Consider the following 22033-nt stretch of genomic DNA (forward strand, 5'->3'; position numbering starts at 1 on the left):
CAGGCTTAGGGTTAGGGTTAGGGTTAGGCTTAGGGTTAGGGTTAGGGTTAGGGTTAGGGTACGGGTTAGGGTTAGGGTACGGGTTAGGGTTAGGGTACGGGTTAGGGTACGGGTTAGGGTTAGGGTACGGGTTAGGGTACGGGTTAGGGTACGGGTTAGGGTTAGGGTACGGGTTAGGGTACGGGTTAGGGTTAGGGTTAGGGTTAGGGTTAGGGTTAGGTTTAGGTTTAGGGTTAGGTTTATGGTCAGGCTCACAGTCAGAGTCAGGGTCAGCGTTTTCAGTTAGTTTTAGGACCGGGTTAATTTTAGGGTTATAGTTAGGTTCAGGGTTAGGGTTAGACATTGTTAGGGGCAGGGTTATCGTTAGGCGTAGTGTAGGGGTCAGGGTTAGGGTTAGGTTCAGGGTTAGGTTTATGGTCAGGCTCACAGTCAGTGTCAGGGTTAGGGTTAGTTTCAGAGTAAGGGTCAGGGTCAGGGATAGGTTTGGTGTCATGTTCAGTGTTATGGTTAGGGTCCAGTTCAGGATTATGGTCATGGTTAGAATAAGGCCTGCTTTATGTTTAGATTCTGGGTTATGATTAGGGTCCTGACTTAGTTTAGCTTTAGGGTTAGAGTTCTGGTCAGGCTCACGGTCTGGGTCAGAGTTAGGTTTATGGTCAGTGTCAGTGAAAGTATTAGGGTCAGGTTTAGGGTCAGGGCCAGGGTTCAGTTTAGGGTCAGGGCCAGGGTTCTGTTTAGGGTCAAAATTCGGATCAGGGTCAAGTTTTGGCAAAGTTCAGGGTAAGGGTCAGGTCAGATTCAGGGATAAATTCAGGGATAGGTTTAAAGTATGGGTTTGGGGTGAGAATTAGAATTAATTTGAGGATTAGGGTTACACTGGTTTAGGGTCAGGGTCTGCATTAGTTTTATGGGTTAGTTGTAGGGTTAGAATCATTGTTATGTTTTGTGTCATGGTCCATATCAGGGTCAGGGTCAGGGTTACCTTTAGGGTTACAGTTAGGGTCAGAATCACAGTCAGCTTCAGGGTTAGTGTTAGGGTCAGTGTAGGGTCACCGTTAGGGTCAGGTTTAGGTTTATGTTCAGGGTCTGGGTCAGGGTCAGGGTGAAGTTCAGAGCCAGTGTCAGGTTTAGGGTCAGGATCTGGTTTTGGTTTAGGGTCCACGTTCAGCTCAAGGACAGGGTTAGTTTTGGGTCAGTGCTATTGTCAGGGTTAGGTTTAGGGTCAGGATCTGGTGAAGGTCTGGGCCGGGGTCCGGTTTATGGTCAGGGTCAGGATTTGGATTGGGGTCAATATACGGTTCAGTTTCAGGATTAGATTTAGGGGAAAGGTTTGGGTTTGGAGTTAGGATTAGGTTTAGAAGTAGGGTTATGGTTCGGTTAGGGTTAGACAGCCTTAAGGTTAGGGTTAGGTTTTGGGTTAGGGTAGGGTTTAGTTTTATGTTTAGCCTCAGCATTAGGTTTAGGATCGTGGTTGGCATTAGATCAGGGATAGGGTTACCTTAAGGATTGCGGTTAGGGTCGGGAACACAGTCACGGTCAGGGTTAGGGTTAGGGTTAGGGTCAGGCTTAGGACTGTGTCAGGCTTAGGGTTAGGGTTAGGGTTAGGGTTAGGCTTAGGGTTAGGGTTAGGGTTAGGGTACGGGTTAGGGTTAGGGTACGGGTTAGGGTTAGGGTACGGGTTAGGGTACGGGTTAGGGTACGGGTTAGGGTTAGGGTACGGGTTAGGGTACGGGTTAGGGTTAGGGTACGGGTTAGGGTACGGGTTAGGGTACGGGTTAGGGTTAGGGTTAGGGTTAGGGTTGGGGTTAGGGTTAGGTTTAGGTTTAGGGTTAGGTTTATGGTCAGGCTCACAGTCAGAGTCAGGGTCAGCGTTTTCAGTTAGTTTTAGGACCGGGTTAATTTTAGGGTTATAGTTAGGTTCAGGGTTAGGGTTAGACATTGTTAGGGGCAGGGTTATCGTTAGGCGTAGTGTAGGGGTCAGGGTTAGGGTTAGGTTCAGGGTTAGGTTTATGGTCAGGCTCACAGTCAGTGTCAGGGTTAGGGTTAGTTTCAGAGTAAGGGTCAGGGTCAGGGATAGGTTTGGTGTCATGTTCAGTGTTATGGTTAGGGTCCAGTTCAGGATTATGGTCATGGTTAGAATAAGGCCTGCTTTATGTTTAGATTCTGGGTTATGATTAGGGTCCTGACTTAGTTTAGCTTTAGGGTTAGAGTTCTGGTCAGGCTCACGGTCTGGGTCAGAGTTAGGTTTATGGTCAGTGTCAGTGAAAGTATTAGGGTCAGGTTTAGGGTCAGGGCCAGGGTTCAGTTTAGGGTCAGGGCCAGGGTTCTGTTTAGGGTCAAAATTCGGATCAGGGTCAAGTTTTGGCAAAGTTCAGGGTAAGGGTCAGGTCAGATTCAGGGATAAATTCAGGGATAGGTTTAAAGTATGGGTTTGGGGTGAGAATTAGAATTAATTTGAGGATTAGGGTTACACTGGTTTAGGGCCAGGGTCTGCATTAGTTTTATGGGTTAGTTGTAGGGTTAGAATCATTGTTATGTTTTGTGTCATGGTCCATATCAGGGTCAGGGTCAGGGTTACCTTTAGGGTTACAGTTAGGGTCAGAATCACAGTCAGCTTCAGGGTTAGTGTTAGGGTCAGTGTAGGGTCACCGTTAGGGTCAGGTTTAGGTTTATGTTCAGGGTCTGGGTCAGGGTCAGGGTGAAGTTCAGAGCCAGTGTCAGGTTTAGGGTCAGGATCTGGTTTTGGTTTAGGGTCCACGTTCAGCTCAAGGACAGGGTTAGTTTTGGGTCAGTGCTATTGTCAGGGTTAGGTTTAGGGTCAGGATCTGGTGAAGGTCTGGGCCGGGGTCCGGTTTATGGTCAGGGTCAGGATTTGGATTGGGGTCAATATACGGTTCAGTTTCAGGATTAGATTTAGGGGAAAGGTTTGGGTTTGGAGTTAGGATTAGGTTTAGAAGTAGGGTTATGGTTCGGTTAGGGTTAGACAGCCTTAAGGTTAGGGTTAGGTTTTGGGTTAGGGTAGGGTTTAGTTTTATGTTTAGCCTCAGCATTAGGTTTAGGATCGTGGTTGGCATTAGATCAGGGATAGGGTTACCTTAAGGATTGCGGTTAGGGTCGGGAACACAGTCACGGTCAGGGTTAGGGTTAGGGTTAGGGTCAGGCTTAGGACTGTGTCAGGCTTAGGGTTAGGGTTAGGGTTAGGGTTAGGCTTAGGGTTAGGGTTAGGGTTAGGGTTAGGGTACGGGTTAGGGTTAGGGTACGGGTTAGGGTTAGGGTACGGGTTAGGGTACGGGTTAGGGTTAGGGTACGGGTTAGGGTACGGGTTAGGGTTAGGGTACGGGTTAGGGTACGGGTTAGGGTACGGGTTAGGGTTAGGGTTAGGGTTAGGGTTAGGTTTAGGTTTAGGGTTAGGTTTATGGTCAGGCTCACAGTCAGAGTCAGGGTCAGCGTTTTCAGTTAGTTTTAGGACCGGGTTAATTTTAGGGTTATAGTTAGGTTCAGGGTTAGGGTTAGACATTGTTAGGGGCAGGGTTATCGTTAGGCGTAGTGTAGGGGTCAGGGTTAGGGTTAGGTTCAGGGTTAGGTTTATGGTCAGGCTCACAGTCAGTGTCAGGGTTAGGGTTAGTTTCAGAGTAAGGGTCAGGGTCAGGGATAGGTTTGGTGTCATGTTCAGTGTTATGGTTAGGGTCCAGTTCAGGATTATGGTCATGGTTAGAATAAGGCCTGCTTTATGTTTAGATTCTGGGTTATGATTAGGGTCCTGACTTAGTTTAGCTTTAGGGTTAGAGTTCTGGTCAGGCTCACGGTCTGGGTCAGAGTTAGGTTTATGGTCAGTGTCAGTGAAAGTATTAGGGTCAGGTTTAGGGTCAGGGCCAGGGTTCAGTTTAGGGTCAGGGCCAGGGTTCTGTTTAGGGTCAAAATTCGGATCAGGGTCAAGTTTTGGCAAAGTTCAGGGTAAGGGTCAGGTCAGATTCAGGGATAAATTCAGGGATAGGTTTAAAGTATGGGTTTGGGGTGAGAATTAGAATTAATTTGAGGATTAGGGTTACACTGGTTTAGGGTCAGGGTCTGCATTAGTTTTATGGGTTAGTTGTAGGGTTAGAATCATTGTTATGTTTTGTGTCATGGTCCATATCAGGGTCAGGGTCAGGGTTACCTTTAGGGTTACAGTTAGGGTCAGAATCACAGTCAGCTTCAGGGTTAGTGTTAGGGTCAGTGTAGGGTCACCGTTAGGGTCAGGTTTAGGTTTATGTTCAGGGTCTGGGTCAGGGTCAGGGTGAAGTTCAGAGCCAGTGTCAGGTTTAGGGTCAGGATCTGGTTTTGGTTTAGGGTCCACGTTCAGCTCAAGGACAGGGTTAGTTTTGGGTCAGTGCTATTGTCAGGGTTAGGTTTAGGGTCAGGATCTGGTGAAGGTCTGGGCCGGGGTCCGGTTTATGGTCAGGGTCAGGATTTGGATTGGGGTCAATATACGGTTCAGTTTCAGGATTAGATTTAGGGGAAAGGTTTGGGTTTGGAGTTAGGATTAGGTTTAGAAGTAGGGTTATGGTTCGGTTAGGGTTAGACAGCCTTAAGGTTAGGGTTAGGTTTTGGGTTAGGGTAGGGTTTAGTTTTATGTTTAGCCTCAGCATTAGGTTTAGGATCGTGGTTGGCATTAGATCAGGGACAGGGTTACCTTAAGGATTGCGGTTAGGGTCGGGAACACAGTCACGGTCAGGGTTAGGGTTAGGGTTAGGGTCAGGCTTAGGACTGTGTCAGGCTTAGGGTTAGGGTTAGGGTTAGGGTTAGGCTAGGGTTAGGGTTAGGGTTAGGGTACGGGTTAGGGTTAGGGTACGGCTAAGGGTTAGGGTATGGGTTAGGGTACGGGTTAGGGTTAGGGTACGGGTTAGGGTTAGGGTACGGGTTAGGGTACGGGTTAGGGTTAGGGTACGGGTTAGGGTACGGGTTAGGGTACGGGTTAGGGTTAGGGTTAGGGTTAGGGTTGGGGTTAGGGTTAGGTTTAGGTTTAGGGTTAGGTTTATGGTCAGGCTCACAGTCAGAGTCAGGGTCAGCGTTTTCAGTTAGTTTTAGGACCGGGTTAATTTTAGGGTTATAGTTAGGTTCAGGGTTAGGGTTAGACATTGTTAGGGGCAGGGTTATCGTTAGGCGTAGTGTAGGGGTCAGGGTTAGGGTTAGGTTCAGGGTTAGGTTTATGGTCAGGCTCACAGTCAGTGTCAGGGTTAGGGTTAGTTTCAGAGTAAGGGTCAGGGTCAGGGATAGGTTTGGTGTCATGTTCAGTGTTATGGTTAGGGTCCAGTTCAGGATTATGGTCATGGTTAGAATAAGGCCTGCTTTATGTTTAGATTCTGGGTTATGATTAGGGTCCTGACTTAGTTTAGCTTTAGGGTTAGAGTTCTGGTCAGGCTCACGGTCTGGGTCAGAGTTAGGTTTATGGTCAGTGTCAGTGAAAGTATTAGGGTCAGGTTTAGGGTCAGGGCCAGGGTTCAGTTTAGGGTCAGGGCCAGGGTTCTGTTTAGGGTCAAAATTCGGATCAGGGTCAAGTTTTGGCAAAGTTCAGGGTAAGGGTCAGGTCAGATTCAGGGATAAATTCAGGGATAGGTTTAAAGTATGGGTTTGGGGTGAGAATTAGAATTAATTTGAGGATTAGGGTTACACTGGTTTAGGGTCAGGGTCTGCATTAGTTTTATGGGTTAGTTGTAGGGTTAGAATCATTGTTATGTTTTGTGTCATGGTCCATATCAGGGTCAGGGTCAGGGTTACCTTTAGGGTTACAGTTAGGGTCAGAATCACAGTCAGCTTCAGGGTTAGTGTTAGGGTCAGTGTAGGGTCACCGTTAGGGTCAGGTTTAGGTTTATGTTCAGGGTCTGGGTCAGGGTCAGGGTGAAGTTCAGAGCCAGTGTCAGGTTTAGGGTCAGGATCTGGTTTTGGTTTAGGGTCCACGTTCAGCTCAAGGACAGGGTTAGTTTTGGGTCAGTGCTATTGTCAGGGTTAGGTTTAGGGTCAGGATCTGGTGAAGGTCTGGGCCGGGGTCCGGTTTATGGTCAGGGTCAGGATTTGGATTGGGGTCAATATACGGTTCAGTTTCAGGATTAGATTTAGGGGAAAGGTTTGGGTTTGGAGTTAGGATTAGGTTTAGAAGTAGGGTTATGGTTCGGTTAGGGTTAGACAGCCTTAAGGTTAGGGTTAGGTTTTGGGTTAGGGTAGGGTTTAGTTTTATGTTTAGCCTCAGCATTAGGTTTAGGATCGTGGTTGGCATTAGATCAGGGATAGGGTTACCTTAAGGATTGCGGTTAGGGTCGGGAACACAGTCACGGTCAGGGTTAGGGTTAGGGTTAGGGTCAGGCTTAGGACTGTGTCAGGCTTAGGGTTAGGGTTAGGGTTAGGGTTAGGCTTAGGGTTAGGGTTAGGGTTAGGGTACGGGTTAGGGTTAGCGTACGGGTTAGGGTTAGGGTACGGGTTAGGGTACGGGTTAGGGTTAGGGTACGGGTTAGGGTTAGGGTACGGGTTAGGGTTAGGGTACGGGTTAGGGTACGGGTTAGGGTACGGGTTAGGGTACGGGTTAGGGTTAGGGTTAGGGTTAGGGTTGGGGTTAGGGTTAGGTTTAGGTTTAGGGTTAGGTTTATGGTCAGGCTCACAGTCAGAGTCAGGGTCAGCGTTTTCAGTTAGTTTTAGGACCGGGTTAATTTTAGGGTTATAGTTAGGTTCAGGGTTAGGGTTAGACATTGTTAGGGGCAGGGTTATCGTTAGGCGTAGTGTAGGGGTCAGGGTTAGGGTTAGGTTCAGGGTTAGGTTTATGGTCAGGCTCACAGTCAGTGTCAGGGTTAGGGTTAGTTTCAGAGTAAGGGTCAGGGTCAGGGATAGGTTTGGTGTCATGTTCAGTGTTATGGTTAGGGTCCAGTTCAGGATTATGGTCATGGTTAGAATAAGGCCTGCTTTATGTTTAGATTCTGGGTTATGATTAGGGTCCTGACTTAGTTTAGCTTTAGGGTTAGAGTTCTGGTCAGGCTCACGGTCTGGGTCAGAGTTAGGTTTATGGTCAGTGTCAGTGAAAGTATTAGGGTCAGGTTTAGGGTCAGGGCCAGGGTTCAGTTTAGGGTCAGGGCCAGGGTTCTGTTTAGGGTCAAAATTCGGATCAGGGTCAAGTTTTGGCAAAGTTCAGGGTAAGGGTCAGGTCAGATTCAGGGATAAATTCAGGGATAGGTTTAAAGTATGGGTTTGGGGTGAGAATTAGAATTAATTTGAGGATTAGGGTTACACTGGTTTAGGGTCAGGGTCTGCATTAGTTTTATGGGTTAGTTGTAGGGTTAGAATCATTGTTATGTTTTGTGTCATGGTCCATATCAGGGTCAGGGTCAGGGTTACCTTTAGGGTTACAGTTAGGGTCAGAATCACAGTCAGCTTCAGGGTTAGTGTTAGGGTCAGTGTAGGGTCACCGTTAGGGTCAGGTTTAGGTTTATGTTCAGGGTCTGGGTCAGGGTCAGGGTGAAGTTCAGAGCCAGTGTCAGGTTTAGGGTCAGGATCTGGTTTTGGTTTAGGGTCCACGTTCAGCTCAAGGACAGGGTTAGTTTTGGGTCAGTGCTATTGTCAGGGTTAGGTTTAGGGTCAGGATCTGGTGAAGGTCTGGGCCGGGGTCCGGTTTATGGTCAGGGTCAGGATTTGGATTGGGGTCAATATACGGTTCAGTTTCAGGATTAGATTTAGGGGAAAGGTTTGGGTTTGGAGTTAGGATTAGGTTTAGAAGTAGGGTTATGGTTCGGTTAGGGTTAGACAGCCTTAAGGTTAGGGTTAGGTTTTGGGTTAGGGTAGGGTTTAGTTTTATGTTTAGCCTCAGCATTAGGTTTAGGATCGTGGTTGGCATTAGATCAGGGATAGGGTTACCTTAAGGATTGCGGTTAGGGTCGGGAACACAGTCACGGTCAGGGTTAGGGTTAGGGTTAGGGTCAGGCTTAGGACTGTGTCAGGCTTAGGGTTAGGGTTAGGGTTAGGGTTAGGCTTAGGGTTAGGGTTAGGGTTAGGGTTAGGGTTAGGGTACGGGTTAGGGTTAGGGTACGGGTTAGGGTTAGGGTTAGGGTACGGGTTAGGGTTAGGGTACGGGTTAGGGTACGGGTTAGGGTTAGGGTACGGGTTAGGGTACGGGTTAGGGTACGGGTTAGGGTTAGGGTTAGGGTTAGGGTTAGGGTTAGGTTTAGGTTTAGGGTTAGGTTTATGGTCAGGCTCACAGTCAGAGTCAGGGTCAGCGTTTTCAGTTAGTTTTAGGACCGGGTTAATTTTAGGGTTATAGTTAGGTTCAGGGTTAGGGTTAGACATTGTTAGGGGCAGGGTTATCGTTAGGCGTAGTGTAGGGGTCAGGGTTAGGGTTAGGTTCAGGGTTAGGTTTATGGTCAGGCTCACAGTCAGTGTCAGGGTTAGGGTTAGTTTCAGAGTAAGGGTCAGGGTCAGGGATAGGTTTGGTGTCATGTTCAGTGTTATGGTTAGGGTCCAGTTCAGGATTATGGTCATGGTTAGAATAAGGCCTGCTTTATGTTTAGATTCTGGGTTATGATTAGGGTCCTGACTTAGTTTAGCTTTAGGGTTAGAGTTCTGGTCAGGCTCACGGTCTGGGTCAGAGTTAGGTTTATGGTCAGTGTCAGTGAAAGTATTAGGGTCAGGTTTAGGGTCAGGGCCAGGGTTCAGTTTAGGGTCAGGGCCAGGGTTCTGTTTAGGGTCAAAATTCGGATCAGGGTCAAGTTTTGGCAAAGTTCAGGGTAAGGGTCAGGTCAGATTCAGGGATAAATTCAGGGATAGGTTTAAAGTATGGGTTTGGGGTGAGAATTAGAATTAATTTGAGGATTAGGGTTACACTGGTTTAGGGTCAGGGTCTGCATTAGTTTTATGGGTTAGTTGTAGGGTTAGAATCATTGTTATGTTTTGTGTCATGGTCCATATCAGGGTCAGGGTCAGGGTTACCTTTAGGGTTACAGTTAGGGTCAGAATCACAGTCAGCTTCAGGGTTAGTGTTAGGGTCAGTGTAGGGTCACCGTTAGGGTCAGGTTTAGGTTTATGTTCAGGGTCTGGGTCAGGGTCAGGGTGAAGTTCAGAGCCAGTGTCAGGTTTAGGGTCAGGATCTGGTTTTGGTTTAGGGTCCACGTTCAGCTCAAGGACAGGGTTAGTTTTGGGTCAGTGCTATTGTCAGGGTTAGGTTTAGGGTCAGGATCTGGTGAAGGTCTGGGCCGGGGTCCGGTTTATGGTCAGGGTCAGGATTTGGATTGGGGTCAATATACGGTTCAGTTTCAGGATTAGATTTAGGGGAAAGGTTTGGGTTTGGAGTTAGGATTAGGTTTAGAAGTAGGGTTATGGTTCGGTTAGGGTTAGACAGCCTTAAGGTTAGGGTTAGGTTTTGGGTTAGGGTAGGGTTTAGTTTTATGTTTAGCCTCAGCATTAGGTTTAGGATCGTGGTTGGCATTAGATCAGGGATAGGGTTACCTTAAGGATTGCGGTTAGGGTCGGGAACACAGTCACGGTCAGGGTTAGGGTTAGGGTTAGGGTCAGGCTTAGGACTGTGTCAGGCTTAGGGTTAGGGTTAGGGTTAGGGTTAGGCTAGGGTTAGGGTTAGGGTTAGGGTACGGGTTAGGGTTAGGGTACGGGTTAGGGTTAGGGTACGGGTTAGGGTACGGGTACGGGTTAGGGTACGGGTTAGGGTTAGGGTACGGGTTAGGGTACGGGTTAGGGTTAGGGTACGGGTTAGGGTACGGGTTAGGGTACGGGTTAGGGTTAGGGTTAGGGTTAGGGTTGGGGTTAGGGTTAGGTTTAGGTTTAGGGTTAGGTTTATGGTCAGGCTCACAGTCAGAGTCAGGGTCAGCGTTTTCAGTTAGTTTTAGGACCGGGTTAATTTTAGGGTTATAGTTAGGTTCAGGGTTAGGGTTAGACATTGTTAGGGGCAGGGTTATCGTTAGGCGTAGTGTAGGGGTCAGGGTTAGGGTTAGGTTCAGGGTTAGGTTTATGGTCAGGCTCACAGTCAGTGTCAGGGTTAGGGTTAGTTTCAGAGTAAGGGTCAGGGTCAGGGATAGGTTTGGTGTCATGTTCAGTGTTATGGTTAGGGTCCAGTTCAGGATTATGGTCATGGTTAGAATAAGGCCTGCTTTATGTTTAGATTCTGGGTTATGATTAGGGTCCTGACTTAGTTTAGCTTTAGGGTTAGAGTTCTGGTCAGGCTCACGGTCTGGGTCAGAGTTAGGTTTATGGTCAGTGTCAGTGAAAGTATTAGGGTCAGGTTTAGGGTCAGGGCCAGGGTTCAGTTTAGGGTCAGGGCCAGGGTTCTGTTTAGGGTCAAAATTCGGATCAGGGTCAAGTTTTGGCAAAGTTCAGGGTAAGGGTCAGGTCAGATTCAGGGATAAATTCAGGGATAGGTTTAAAGTATGGGTTTGGGGTGAGAATTAGAATTAATTTGAGGATTAGGGTTACACTGGTTTAGGGTCAGGGTCTGCATTAGTTTTATGGGTTAGTTGTAGGGTTAGAATCATTGTTATGTTTTGTGTCATGGTCCATATCAGGGTCAGGGTCAGGGTTACCTTTAGGGTTACAGTTAGGGTCAGAATCACAGTCAGCTTCAGGGTTAGTGTTAGGGTCAGTGTAGGGTCACCGTTAGGGTCAGGTTTAGGTTTATGTTCAGGGTCTGGGTCAGGGTCAGGGTGAAGTTCAGAGCCAGTGTCAGGTTTAGGGTCAGGATCTGGTTTTGGTTTAGGGTCCACGTTCAGCTCAAGGACAGGGTTAGTTTTGGGTCAGTGCTATTGTCAGGGTTAGGTTTAGGGTCAGGATCTGGTGAAGGTCTGGGCCGGGGTCCGGTTTATGGTCAGGGTCAGGATTTGGATTGGGGTCAATATACGGTTCAGTTTCAGGATTAGATTTAGGGGAAAGGTTTGGGTTTGGAGTTAGGATTAGGTTTAGAAGTAGGGTTATGGTTCGGTTAGGGTTAGACAGCCTTAAGGTTAGGGTTAGGTTTTGGGTTAGGGTAGGGTTTAGTTTTATGTTTAGCCTCAGCATTAGGTTTAGGATCGTGGTTGGCATTAGATCAGGGATAGGGTTACCTTAAGGATTGCGGTTAGGGTCGGGAACACAGTCACGGTCAGGGTTAGGGTTAGGGTTAGGGTCAGGCTTAGGACTGTGTCAGGCTTAGGGTTAGGGTTAGGGTTAGGGTTAGGCTTAGGGTTAGGGTTAGGGTTAGGGTTAGGGTTAGGGTTAGGGTACGGGTTAGGGTTAGGGTACGGGTTAGGGTACGGGTTAGGGTTAGGGTACGGGTTAGGGTTAGGGTACGGGTTAGGGTACGGGTTAGGGTTAGGGTACGGGTTAGGGTACGGGTTAGGGTACGGGTACGGGTTAGGGTTAGGGTTAGGGTTGGGGTTAGGGTTAGGTTTAGGTTTAGGGTTAGGTTTATGGTCAGGCTCACAGTCAGAGTCAGGGTCAGCGTTTTCAGTTAGTTTTAGGACCGGGTTAATTTTAGGGTTATAGTTAGGTTCAGGGTTAGGGTTAGACATTGTTAGGGGCAGGGTTATCGTTAGGCGTAGTGTAGGGGTCAGGGTTAGGGTTAGGTTCAGGGTTAGGTTTATGGTCAGGCTCACAGTCAGTGTCAGGGTTAGGGTTAGTTTCAGAGTAAGGGTCAGGGTCAGGGATAGGTTTGGTGTCATGTTCAGTGTTATGGTTAGGGTCCAGTTCAGGATTATGGTCATGGTTAGAATAAGGCCTGCTTTATGTTTAGATTCTGGGTTATGATTAGGGTCCTGACTTAGTTTAGCTTTAGGGTTAGAGTTCTGGTCAGGCTCACGGTCTGGGTCAGAGTTAGGTTTATGGTCAGTGTCAGTGAAAGTATTAGGGTCAGGTTTAGGGTCAGGGCCAGGGTTCAGTTTAGGGTCAGGGCCAGGGTTCTGTTTAGGGTCAAAATTCGGATCAGGGTCAAGTTTTGGCAAAGTTCAGGGTAAGGGTCAGGTCAGATTCAGGGATAAATTCAGGGATAGGTTTAAAGTATGGGTTTGGGGTGAGAATTAGAATTAATTTGAGGATTAGGGTTACACTGGTTTAGGGTCAGGGTCTGCATTAGTTTTATGGGTTAGTTGTAGGGTTAGAATCATTGTTATGTTTTGTGTCATGGTCCATATCAGGGTCAGGGTCAGGGTTACCTTTAGGGTTACAGTTAGGGTCAGAATCACAGTCAGCTTCAGGGTTAGTGTTAGGGTCAGTGTAGGGTCACCGTTAGGGTCAGGTTTAGGTTTATGTTCAGGGTCTGGGTCAGGGTCAGGGTGAAGTTCAGAGCCAGTGTCAGGTTTAGGGTCAGGATCTGGTTTTGGTTTAGGGTCCACGTTCAGCTCAAGGACAGGGTTAGTTTTGGGTCAGTGCTATTGTCAGGGTTAGGTTTAGGGTCAGGATCTGGTGAAGGTCTGGGCCGGGGTCCGGTTTATGGTCAGGGTCAGGATTTGGATTGGGGTCAATATACGGTTCAGTTTCAGGATTAGATTTAGGGGAAAGGTTTGGGTTTGGAGTTAGGATTAGGTTTAGAAGTAGGGTTATGGTTCGGTTAGGGTTAGACAGCCTTAAGGTTAGGGTTAGGTTTTGGGTTAGGGTAGGGTTTAGTTTTATGTTTAGCCTCAGCATTAGGTTTAGGATCGTGGTTGGCATTAGATCAGGGATAGGGTTACCTTAAGGATTGCGGTTAGGGTCGGGAACACAGTCACGGTCAGGGTTAGGGTTAGGGTTAGGGTCAGGCTTAGGACTGTGTCAGGCTTAGGGTTAGGGTTAGGGTTAGGCTTAGGGTTAGGGTTAGGGTTAGGGTTAGGGTACGGGTTAGGGTTAGGGTACGGGTTAGGGTTAGGGTACGGGTTAGGGTACGGGTTAGGGTTAGGGTACGGGTTAGGGTACGGGTTAGGGTTAGGGTACGGGTTAGGGTACGGGTTAGGGTACGGGTTAGGGTTAGGGTTAGGGTTAGGGTTAGGGTTAGGTTTAGGTTTAGGGTTAGGTTTATGGTCAGGCTCACAGTCAGAGTCAGGGTCAGCGTTTTCAGTTAGTTTTAGGACCGGGTTAATTTTAGGGTTATAGTTAGGTTCAGGGTTAGGGTTAGACATTGTTAGGGGCAGGGTTATCGTTAGGCGTAGTGTAGGGGTCAGGGTTAGGGTTAGGTTCAGGGTTAGGTTTATGGTCAGGCTCACAGTCAGTGTCAGGGTTAGGGTTAGTTTCAGAGTAAGGGTCAGGGTCAGGGATAGGTTTGGTGTCATGTTCAGTGTTATGGTTAGGGTCCAGTTCAGGATTATGGTCATGGTTAGAATAAGGCCTGCTTTATGTTTAGATTCTGGGTTATGATTAGGGTCCTGACTTAGTTTAGCTTTAGGGTTAGAGTTCTGGTCAGGCTCACGGTCTGGGTCAGAGTTAGGTTTATGGTCAGTGTCAGTGAAAGTATTAGGGTCAGGTTTAGGGTCAGGGCCAGGGTTCAGTTTAGGGTCAGGGCCAGGGTTCTGTTTAGGGTCAAAATTCGGATCAGGGTCAAGTTTTGGCAAAGTTCAGGGTAAGGGTCAGGTCAGATTCAGGGATAAATTCAGGGATAGGTTTAAAGTATGGGTTTGGGGTGAGAATTAGAATTAATTTGAGGATTAGGGTTACACTGGTTTAGGGTCAGGGTCTGCATTAGTTTTATGGGTTAGTTGTAGGGTTAGAATCATTGTTATGTTTTGTGTCATGGTCCATATCAGGGTCAGGGTCAGGGTTACCTTTAGGGTTACAGTTAGGGTCAGAATCACAGTCAGCTTCAGGGTTAGTGTTAGGGTCAGTGTAGGGTCACCGTTAGGGTCAGGTTTAGGTTTATGTTCAGGGTCTGGGTCAGGGTCAGGGTGAAGTTCAGAGCCAGTGTCAGGTTTAGGGTCAGGATCTGGTTTTGGTTTAGGGTCCACGTTCAGCTCAAGGACAGGGTTAGTTTTGGGTCAGTGCTATTGTCAGGGTTAGGTTTAGGGTCAGGATCTGGTGAAGGTCTGGGCCGGGGTCCGGTTTATGGTCAGGGTCAGGATTTGGATTGGGGTCAATATACGGTTCAGTTTCAGGATTAGATTTAGGGGAAAGGTTTGGGTTTGGAGTTAGGATTAGGTTTAGAAGTAGGGTTATGGTTCGGTTAGGGTTAGACAGCCTTAAGGTTAGGGTTAGGTTTTGGGTTAGGGTAGGGTTTAGTTTTATGTTTAGCCTCAGCATTAGGTTTAGGATCGTGGTTGGCATTAGATCAGGGATAGGGTTACCTTAAGGATTGCGGTTAGGGTCGGGAACACAGTCACGGTCAGGGTTAGGGTTAGGGTTAGGGTCAGGCTTAGGACTGTGTCAGGCTTAGGGTTAGGGTTAGGGTTAGGCTTAGGGTTAGGGTTAGGGTTAGGGTTAGGGTTAGTGTTAGGGTTAGGGTACGGGTTAGGGTTAGGGTACGGGTTAGGGTACGGGTTAGGGTACGGGTTAGGGTTAGGGTACGGGTTAGGGTACGGGTTAGGGTTAGGGTACGGGTTAGGGTACGGGTTAGGGTACGGGTTAGGGTTAGGGTTAGGGTTAGGGTTAGGTTTAGGTTTAGGGTTAGGTTTATGGTCAGGCTCACAGTCAGAGTCAGGGTCAGCGTTTTCAGTTAGTTTTAGGACCGGGTTAATTTTAGGGTTATAGTTAGGTTCAGGGTTAGGGTTAGACATTGTTAGGGGCAGGGTTATCGTTAGGCGTAGTGTAGGGGTCAGGGTTAGGGTTAGGTTCAGGGTTAGGTTTATGGTCAGGCTCACAGTCAGTGTCAGGGTTAGGGTTAGTTTCAGAGTAAGGGTCAGGGTCAGGGATAGGTTTGGTGTCATGTTCAGTGTTATGGTTAGGGTCCAGTTCAGGATTATGGTCATGGTTAGAATAAGGCCTGCTTTATGTTTAGATTCTGGGTTATGATTAGGGTCCTGACTTAGTTTAGCTTTAGGGTTAGAGTTCTGGTCAGGCTCACGGTCTGGGTCAGAGTTAGGTTTATGGTCAGTGTCAGTGAAAGTATTAGGGTCAGGTTTAGGGTCAGGGCCAGGGTTCAGTTTAGGGTCAGGGCCAGGGTTCTGTTTAGGGTCAAAATTCGGATCAGGGTCAAGTTTTGGCAAAGTTCAGGGTAAGGGTCAGGTCAGATTCAGGGATAAATTCAGGGATAGGTTTAAAGTATGGGTTTGGGGTGAGAATTAGAATTAATTTGAGGATTAGGGTTACACTGGTTTAGGGTCAGGGTCTGCATTAGTTTTATGGGTTAGTTGTAGGGTTAGAATCATTGTTATGTTTTGTGTCATGGTCCATATCAGGGTCAGGGTCAGGGTTACCTTTAGGGTTACAGTTAGGGTCAGAATCACAGTCAGCTTCAGGGTTAGTGTTAGGGTCAGTGTAGGGTCACCGTTAGGGTCAGGTTTAGGTTTATGTTCAGGGTCTGGGTCAGGGTCAGGGTGAAGTTCAGAGCCAGTGTCAGGTTTAGGGTCAGGATCTGGTTTTGGTTTAGGGTCCACGTTCAGCTCAAGGACAGGGTTAGTTTTGGGTCAGTGCTATTGTCAGGGTTAGGTTTAGGGTCAGGATCTGGTGAAGGTCTGGGCCGGGGTCCGGTTTATGGTCAGGGTCAGGATTTGGATTGGGGTCAATATACGGTTCAGTTTCAGGATTAGATTTAGGGGAAAGGTTTGGGTTTGGAGTTAGGATTAGGTTTAGAAGTAGGGTTATGGTTCGGTTAGGGTTAGACAGCCTTAAGGTTAGGGTTAGGTTTTGGGTTAGGGTAGGGTTTAGTTTTATGTTTAGCCTCAGCATTAGGTTTAGGATCGTGGTTGGCATTAGATCAGGGATAGGGTTACCTTAAGGATTGCGGTTAGGGTCGGGAACACAGTCACGGTCAGGGTTAGGGTTAGGGTTAGGGTCAGGCTTAGGACTGTGTCAGGCTTAGGGTTAGGGTTAGGGTTAGGCTTAGGGTTAGGGTTAGGGTTAGGGTTAGGGTTAGGGTACGGGTTAGGGTTAGGGTACGGGTTAGGGTTAGGGTACGGGTTAGGGTACGGGTTAGGGTTAGGGTACAGGTTAGGGTACGGGTTAGGGTTAGGGTACGGGTTAGGGTACGGGTTAGGGTACGGGTTAGGGTTAGGGTTAGGGTTAGGGTTAGGGTTAGGTTTAGGTTTAGGGTTAGGTTTATGGTCAGGCTCACAGTCAGAGTCAGGGTCAGCGTTTTCAGTTAGTTTTAGGACCGGGTTAATTTTAGGGTTATAGTTAGGTTCAGGGTTAGGGTTAGACATTGTTAGGGGCAGGGTTATCGTTAGGCGTAGTGTAGGGGTCAGGGTTAGGGTTAGGTTCAGGGTTAGGTTTATGGTCAGGCTCACAGTCAGTGTCAGGGTTAGGGTTAGTTTCAGAGTAAGGGTCAGGGTCAGGGATAGGTTTGGTGTCATGTTCAGTGTTATGGTTAGGGTCCAGTTCAGGATTATGGTCATGGTTAGAATAAGGCCTGCTTTATGTTTAGATTCTGGGTTATGATTAGGGTCCTGACTTAGTTTAGCTTTAGGGTTAGAGTTCTGGTCAGGCTCACGGTCTGGGTCAGAGTTAGGTTTATGGTCAGTGTCAGTGAAAGTATTAGGGTCAGGTTTAGGGTCAGGGCCAGGGTTCAGTTTAGGGTCAGGGCCAGGGTTCTGTTTAGGGTCAAAATTCGGATCAGGGTCAAGTTTTGGCAAAGTTCAGGGTAAGGGTCAGGTCAGATTCAGGGATAAATTCAGGGATAGGTTTAAAGTATGGGTTTGGGGTGAGAATTAGAATTAATTTGAGGATTAGGGTTACACTGGTTTAGGGTCAGGGTCTGCATTAGTTTTATGGGTTAGTTGTAGGGTTAGAATCATTGTTATGTTTTGTGTCATGGTCCATATCAGGGTCAGGGTCAGGGTTACCTTTAGGGTTACAGTTAGGGTCAGAATCACAGTCAGCTTCAGGGTTAGTGTTAGGGTCAGTGTAGGGTCACCGTTAGGGTCAGGTTTAGGTTTATGTTCAGGGTCTGGGTCAGGGTCAGGGTGAAGTTCAGAGCCAGTGTCAGGTTTAGGGTCAGGATCTGGTTTTGGTTTAGGGTCCACGTTCAGCTCAAGGACAGGGTTAGTTTTGGGTCAGTGCTATTGTCAGGGTTAGGTTTAGGGTCAGGATCTGGTGAAGGTCTGGGCCGGGGTCCGGTTTATGGTCAGGGTCAGGATTTGGATTGGGGTCAATATACGGTTCAGTTTCAGGATTAGATTTAGGGGAAAGGTTTGGGTTTGGAGTTAGGATTAGGTTTAGAAGTAGGGTTATGGTTCGGTTAGGGTTAGACAGCCTTAAGGTTAGGGTTAGGTTTTGGGTTAGGGTAGGGTTTAGTTTTATGTTTAGCCTCAGCATTAGGTTTAGGATCGTGGTTGGCATTAGATCAGGGATAGAGTTACCTTAAGGATTGCGGTTAGGGTCGGGAACACAGTCACGGTCAGGGTTAGGGTTAGGGTTAGGGTCAGGCTTAGGACTGTGTCAGGCTTAGGGTTAGGGTTAGGGTTAGGCTTAGGGTTAGGGTTAGGGTTAGGGTTAGGGTTAGGGTACGGGTTAGGGTTAGGGTACGGGTTAGGGTTAGGGTACGGGTTAGGGTACGGGTTAGGGTTAGGGTACGGGTTAGGGTACGGGTTAGGGTACGGGTTAGGGTTAGGGTTAGGGTTAGGGTTAGGGTTAGGGTTAGGTTTAGGTTTAGGTTTATGGTCAGGCTCACAGTCAGAGTCAGGGTCAGCGTTTTCAGTTAGTTTTAGGACCGGGTTAATTTTAGGGTTATAGTTAGGTTCAGGGTTAGGGTTAGACATTGTTAGGGGCAGGGTTATCGTTAGGCGTAGTGTAGGGGTCAGGGTTAGGGTTAGGTTCAGGGTTAGGTTTATGGTCAGGCTCACAGTCAGTGTCAGGGTTAGGGTTAGTTTCAGAGTAAGGGTCAGGGTCAGGGATAGGTTTGGTGTCATGTTCAGTGTTATGGTTAGGGTCCAGTTCAGGATTATGGTCATGGTTAGAATAAGGCCTGCTTTATGTTTAGATTCTGGGTTATGATTAGGGTCCTGACTTAGTTTAGCTTTAGGGTTAGAGTTCTGGTCAGGCTCACGGTCTGGGTCAGAGTTAGGTTTATGGTCAGTGTCAGTGAAAGTATTAGGGTCAGGTTTAGGGTCAGGGCCAGGGTTCAGTTTAGGGTCAGGGCCAGGGTTCTGTTTAGGGTCAAAATTCGGATCAGGGTCAAGTTTTGGCAAAGTTCAGGGTAAGGGTCAGGTCAGATTCAGGGATAAATTCAGGGATAGGTTTAAAGTATGGGTTTGGGGTGAGAATTAGAATTAATTTGAGGATTAGGGTTACACTGGTTTAGGGTCAGGGTCTGCATTAGTTTTATGGGTTAGTTGTAGGGTTAGAATCATTGTTATGTTTTGTGTCATGGTCCATATCAGGGTCAGGGTCAGGGTTACCTTTAGGGTTACAGTTAGGGTCAGAATCACAGTCAGCTTCAGGGTTAGTGTTAGGGTCAGTGTAGGGTCACCGTTAGGGTCAGGTTTAGGTTTATGTTCAGGGTCTGGGTCAGGGTCAGGGTGAAGTTCAGAGCCAGTGTCAGGTTTAGGGTCAGGATCTGGTTTTGGTTTAGGGTCCACGTTCAGCTCAAGGACAGGGTTAGTTTTGGGTCAGTGCTATTGTCAGGGTTAGGTTTAGGGTCAGGATCTGGTGAAGGTCTGGGCCGGGGTCCGGTTTATGGTCAGGGTCAGGATTTGGATTGGGGTCAATATACGGTTCAGTTTCAGGATTAGATTTAGGGGAAAGGTTTGGGTTTGGAGTTAGGATTAGGTTTAGAAGTAGGGTTATGGTTCGGTTAGGGTTAGACAGCCTTAAGGTTAGGGTTAGGTTTTGGGTTAGGGTAGGGTTTAGTTTTATGTTTAGCCTCAGCATTAGGTTTAGGATCGTGGTTGGCATTAGATCAGGGATAGGGTTACCTTAAGGATTGCGGTTAGGGTCGGGAACACAGTCACGGTCAGGGTTAGGGTTAGGGTTAGGGTCAGGCTTAGGACTGTGTCAGGCTTAGGGTTAGGGTTAGGGTTAGGCTTAGGGTTAGGGTTAGGGTTAGGGTTAGGGTTAGTGTTAGGGTTAGGGTACGGGTTAGGGTTAGGGTACGGGTTAGGGTACGGGTTAGGGTACGGGTTAGGGTTAGGGTACGGGTTAGGGTACGGGTTAGGGTTAGGGTACGGGTTAGGGTACGGGTTAGGGTACGGGTTAGGGTTAGGGTTAGGGTTAGGGTTAGGTTTAGGTTTAGGGTTAGGTTTATGGTCAGGCTCACAGTCAGAGTCAGGGTCAGCGTTTTCAGTTAGTTTTAGGACCGGGTTAATTTTAGGGTTATAGTTAGGTTCAGGGTTAGGGTTAGACATTGTTAGGGGCAGGGTTATCGTTAGGCGTAGTGTAGGGGTCAGGGTTAGGGTTAGGTTCAGGGTTAGGTTTATGGTCAGGCTCACAGTCAGTGTCAGGGTTAGGGTTAGTTTCAGAGTAAGGGTCAGGGTCAGGGATAGGTTTGGTGTCATGTTCAGTGTTATGGTTAGGGTCCAGTTCAGGATTATGGTCATGGTTAGAATAAGGCCTGCTTTATGTTTAGATTCTGGGTTATGATTAGGGTCCTGACTTAGTTTAGCTTTAGGGTTAGAGTTCTGGTCAGGCTCACGGTCTGGGTCAGAGTTAGGTTTATGGTCAGTGTCAGTGAAAGTATTAGGGTCAGGTTTAGGGTCAGGGCCAGCGTTCAGTTTAGGGTCAGGGCCAGGGTTCTGTTTAGGGTCAAAATTCGGATCAGGGTCAAGTTTTGGCAAAGTTCAGGGTAAGGGTCAGGTCAGATTCAGGGATAAATTCAGGGATAGGTTTAAAGTATGGGTTTGGGGTGAGAATTAGAATTAATTTGAGGATTAGGGTTACACTGGTTTAGGGTCAGGGTCTGCATTAGTTTTATGGGTTAGTTGTAGGGTTAGAATCATTGTTATGTTTTGTGTCATGGTCCATATCAGGGTCAGGGTCAGGGTTACCTTTAGGGTTACAGTTAGGGTCAGAATCACAGTCAGCTTCAGGGTTAGTGTTAGGGTCAGTGTAGGGTCACCGTTAGGGTCAGGTTTAGGTTTATGTTCAGGGTCTGGGTCAGGGTCAGGGTGAAGTTCAGAGCCAGTGTCAGGTTTAGGGTCAGGATCTGGTTTTGGTTTAGGGTCCACGTTCAGCTCAAGGACAGGGTTAGTTTTGGGTCAGTGCTATTGTCAGGGTTAGGTTTAGGGTCAGGATCTGGTGAAGGTCTGGGCCGGGGTCCGGTTTATGGTCAGGGTCAGGATTTGGATTGGGGTCAATATACGGTTCAGTTTCAGGATTAGATTTAGGGGAAAGGTTTGGGTTTGGAGTTAGGATTAGGTTTAGAAGTAGGGTTATGGTTCGGTTAGGGTTAGACAGCCTTAAGGTTAGGGTTAGGTTTTGGGTTAGGGTAGGGTTTAGTTTTATGTTTAGCCTCAGCATTAGGTTTAGGATCGTGGTTGGCATTAGATCAGGGATAGGGTTACCTTAAGGATTGCGGTTAGGGTCGGGAACACAGTCACGGTCAGGGTTAGGGTTAGGGTTAGGGTCAGGCTTAGGACTGTGTCAGGCTTAGGGTTAGGGTTAGGGTTAGGGTTAGGGTTAGGGTTAGGGTACGGGTTAGGGTTAGGGTACGGGTTAGGGTTAGGGTACGGGTTAGGGTACGGGTTAGGGTTAGGGTACGGGTTAGGGTACGGGTTAGGGTTAGGGTACGGGTTAGGGTACGGGTTAGGGTACGGGTTAGGGTTAGGGTTAGGGTTAGGGTTAGGGTTAGGTTTAGGTTTAGGGTTAGGTTTATGGTCAGGCTCACAGTCAGAGTCAGGGTCAGCGTTTTCAGTTAGTTTTAGGACCGGGTTAATTTTAGGGTTATAGTTAGGTTCAGGGTTAGGGTTAGACATTGTTAGGGGCAGGGTTATCGTTAGGCGTAGTGTAGGGGTCAGGGTTAGGGTTAGGTTCAGGGTTAGGTTTATGGTCAGGCTCACAGTCAGTGTCAGGGTTAGGGTTAGTTTCAGAGTAAGGGTCAGGGTCAGGGATAGGTTTGGTGTCATGTTCAGTGTTATGGTTAGGGTCCAGTTCAGGATTATGGTCATGGTTAGAATAAGGCCTGCTTTATGTTTAGATTCTGGGTTATGATTAGGGTCCTGACTTAGTTTAGCTTTAGGGTTAGAGTTCTGGTCAGGCTCACGGTCTGGGTCAGAGTTAGGTTTATGGTCAGTGTCAGTGAAAGTATTAGGGTCAGGTTTAGGGTCAGGGCCAGGGTTCAGTTTAGGGTCAGGGCCAGGGTTCTGTTTAGGGTCAAAATTCGGATCAGGGTCAAGTTTTGGCAAAGTTCAGGGTAAGGGTCAGGTCAGATTCAGGGATAAATTCAGGGATAGGTTTAAAGTATGGGTTTGGGGTGAGAATTAGAATTAATTTGAGGATTAGGGTTACACTGGTTTAGGGTCAGGGTCTGCATTAGTTTTATGGGTTAGTTGTAGGGTTAGAATCATTGTTATGTTTTGTGTCATGGTCCATATCAGGGTCAGGGTCAGGGTTACCTTTAGGGTTACAGTTAGGGTCAGAATCACAGTCAGCTTCAGGGTTAGTGTTAGGGTCAGTGTAGGGTCACCGTTAGGGTCAGGTTTAGGTTTATGTTCAGGGTCTGGGTCAGGGTCAGGGTGAAGTTCAGAGCCAGTGTCAGGTTTAGGGTCAGGATCTGGTTTTGGTTTAGGGTCCACGTTCAGCTCAAGGACAGGGTTAGTTTTGGGTCAGTGCTATTGTCAGGGTTAGGTTTAGGGTCAGGATCTGGTGAAGGTCTGGGCCGGGGTCCGGTTTATGGTCAGGGTCAGGATTTGGATTGGGGTCAATATACGGTTCAGTTTCAGGATTAGATTTAGGGGAAAGGTTTGGGTTTGGAGTTAGGATTAGGTTTAGAAGTAGGGTTATGGTTCGGTTAGGGTTAGACAGCCTTAAGGTTAGGGTTAGGTTTTGGGTT

Source organism: Neovison vison, chromosome 12 (genome assembly GCF_020171115.1).
Source record: "Neovison vison isolate M4711 chromosome 12, ASM_NN_V1, whole genome shotgun sequence".
NCBI classification, from domain to species: Eukaryota; Metazoa; Chordata; class Mammalia; order Carnivora; family Mustelidae; genus Neogale; species Neogale vison.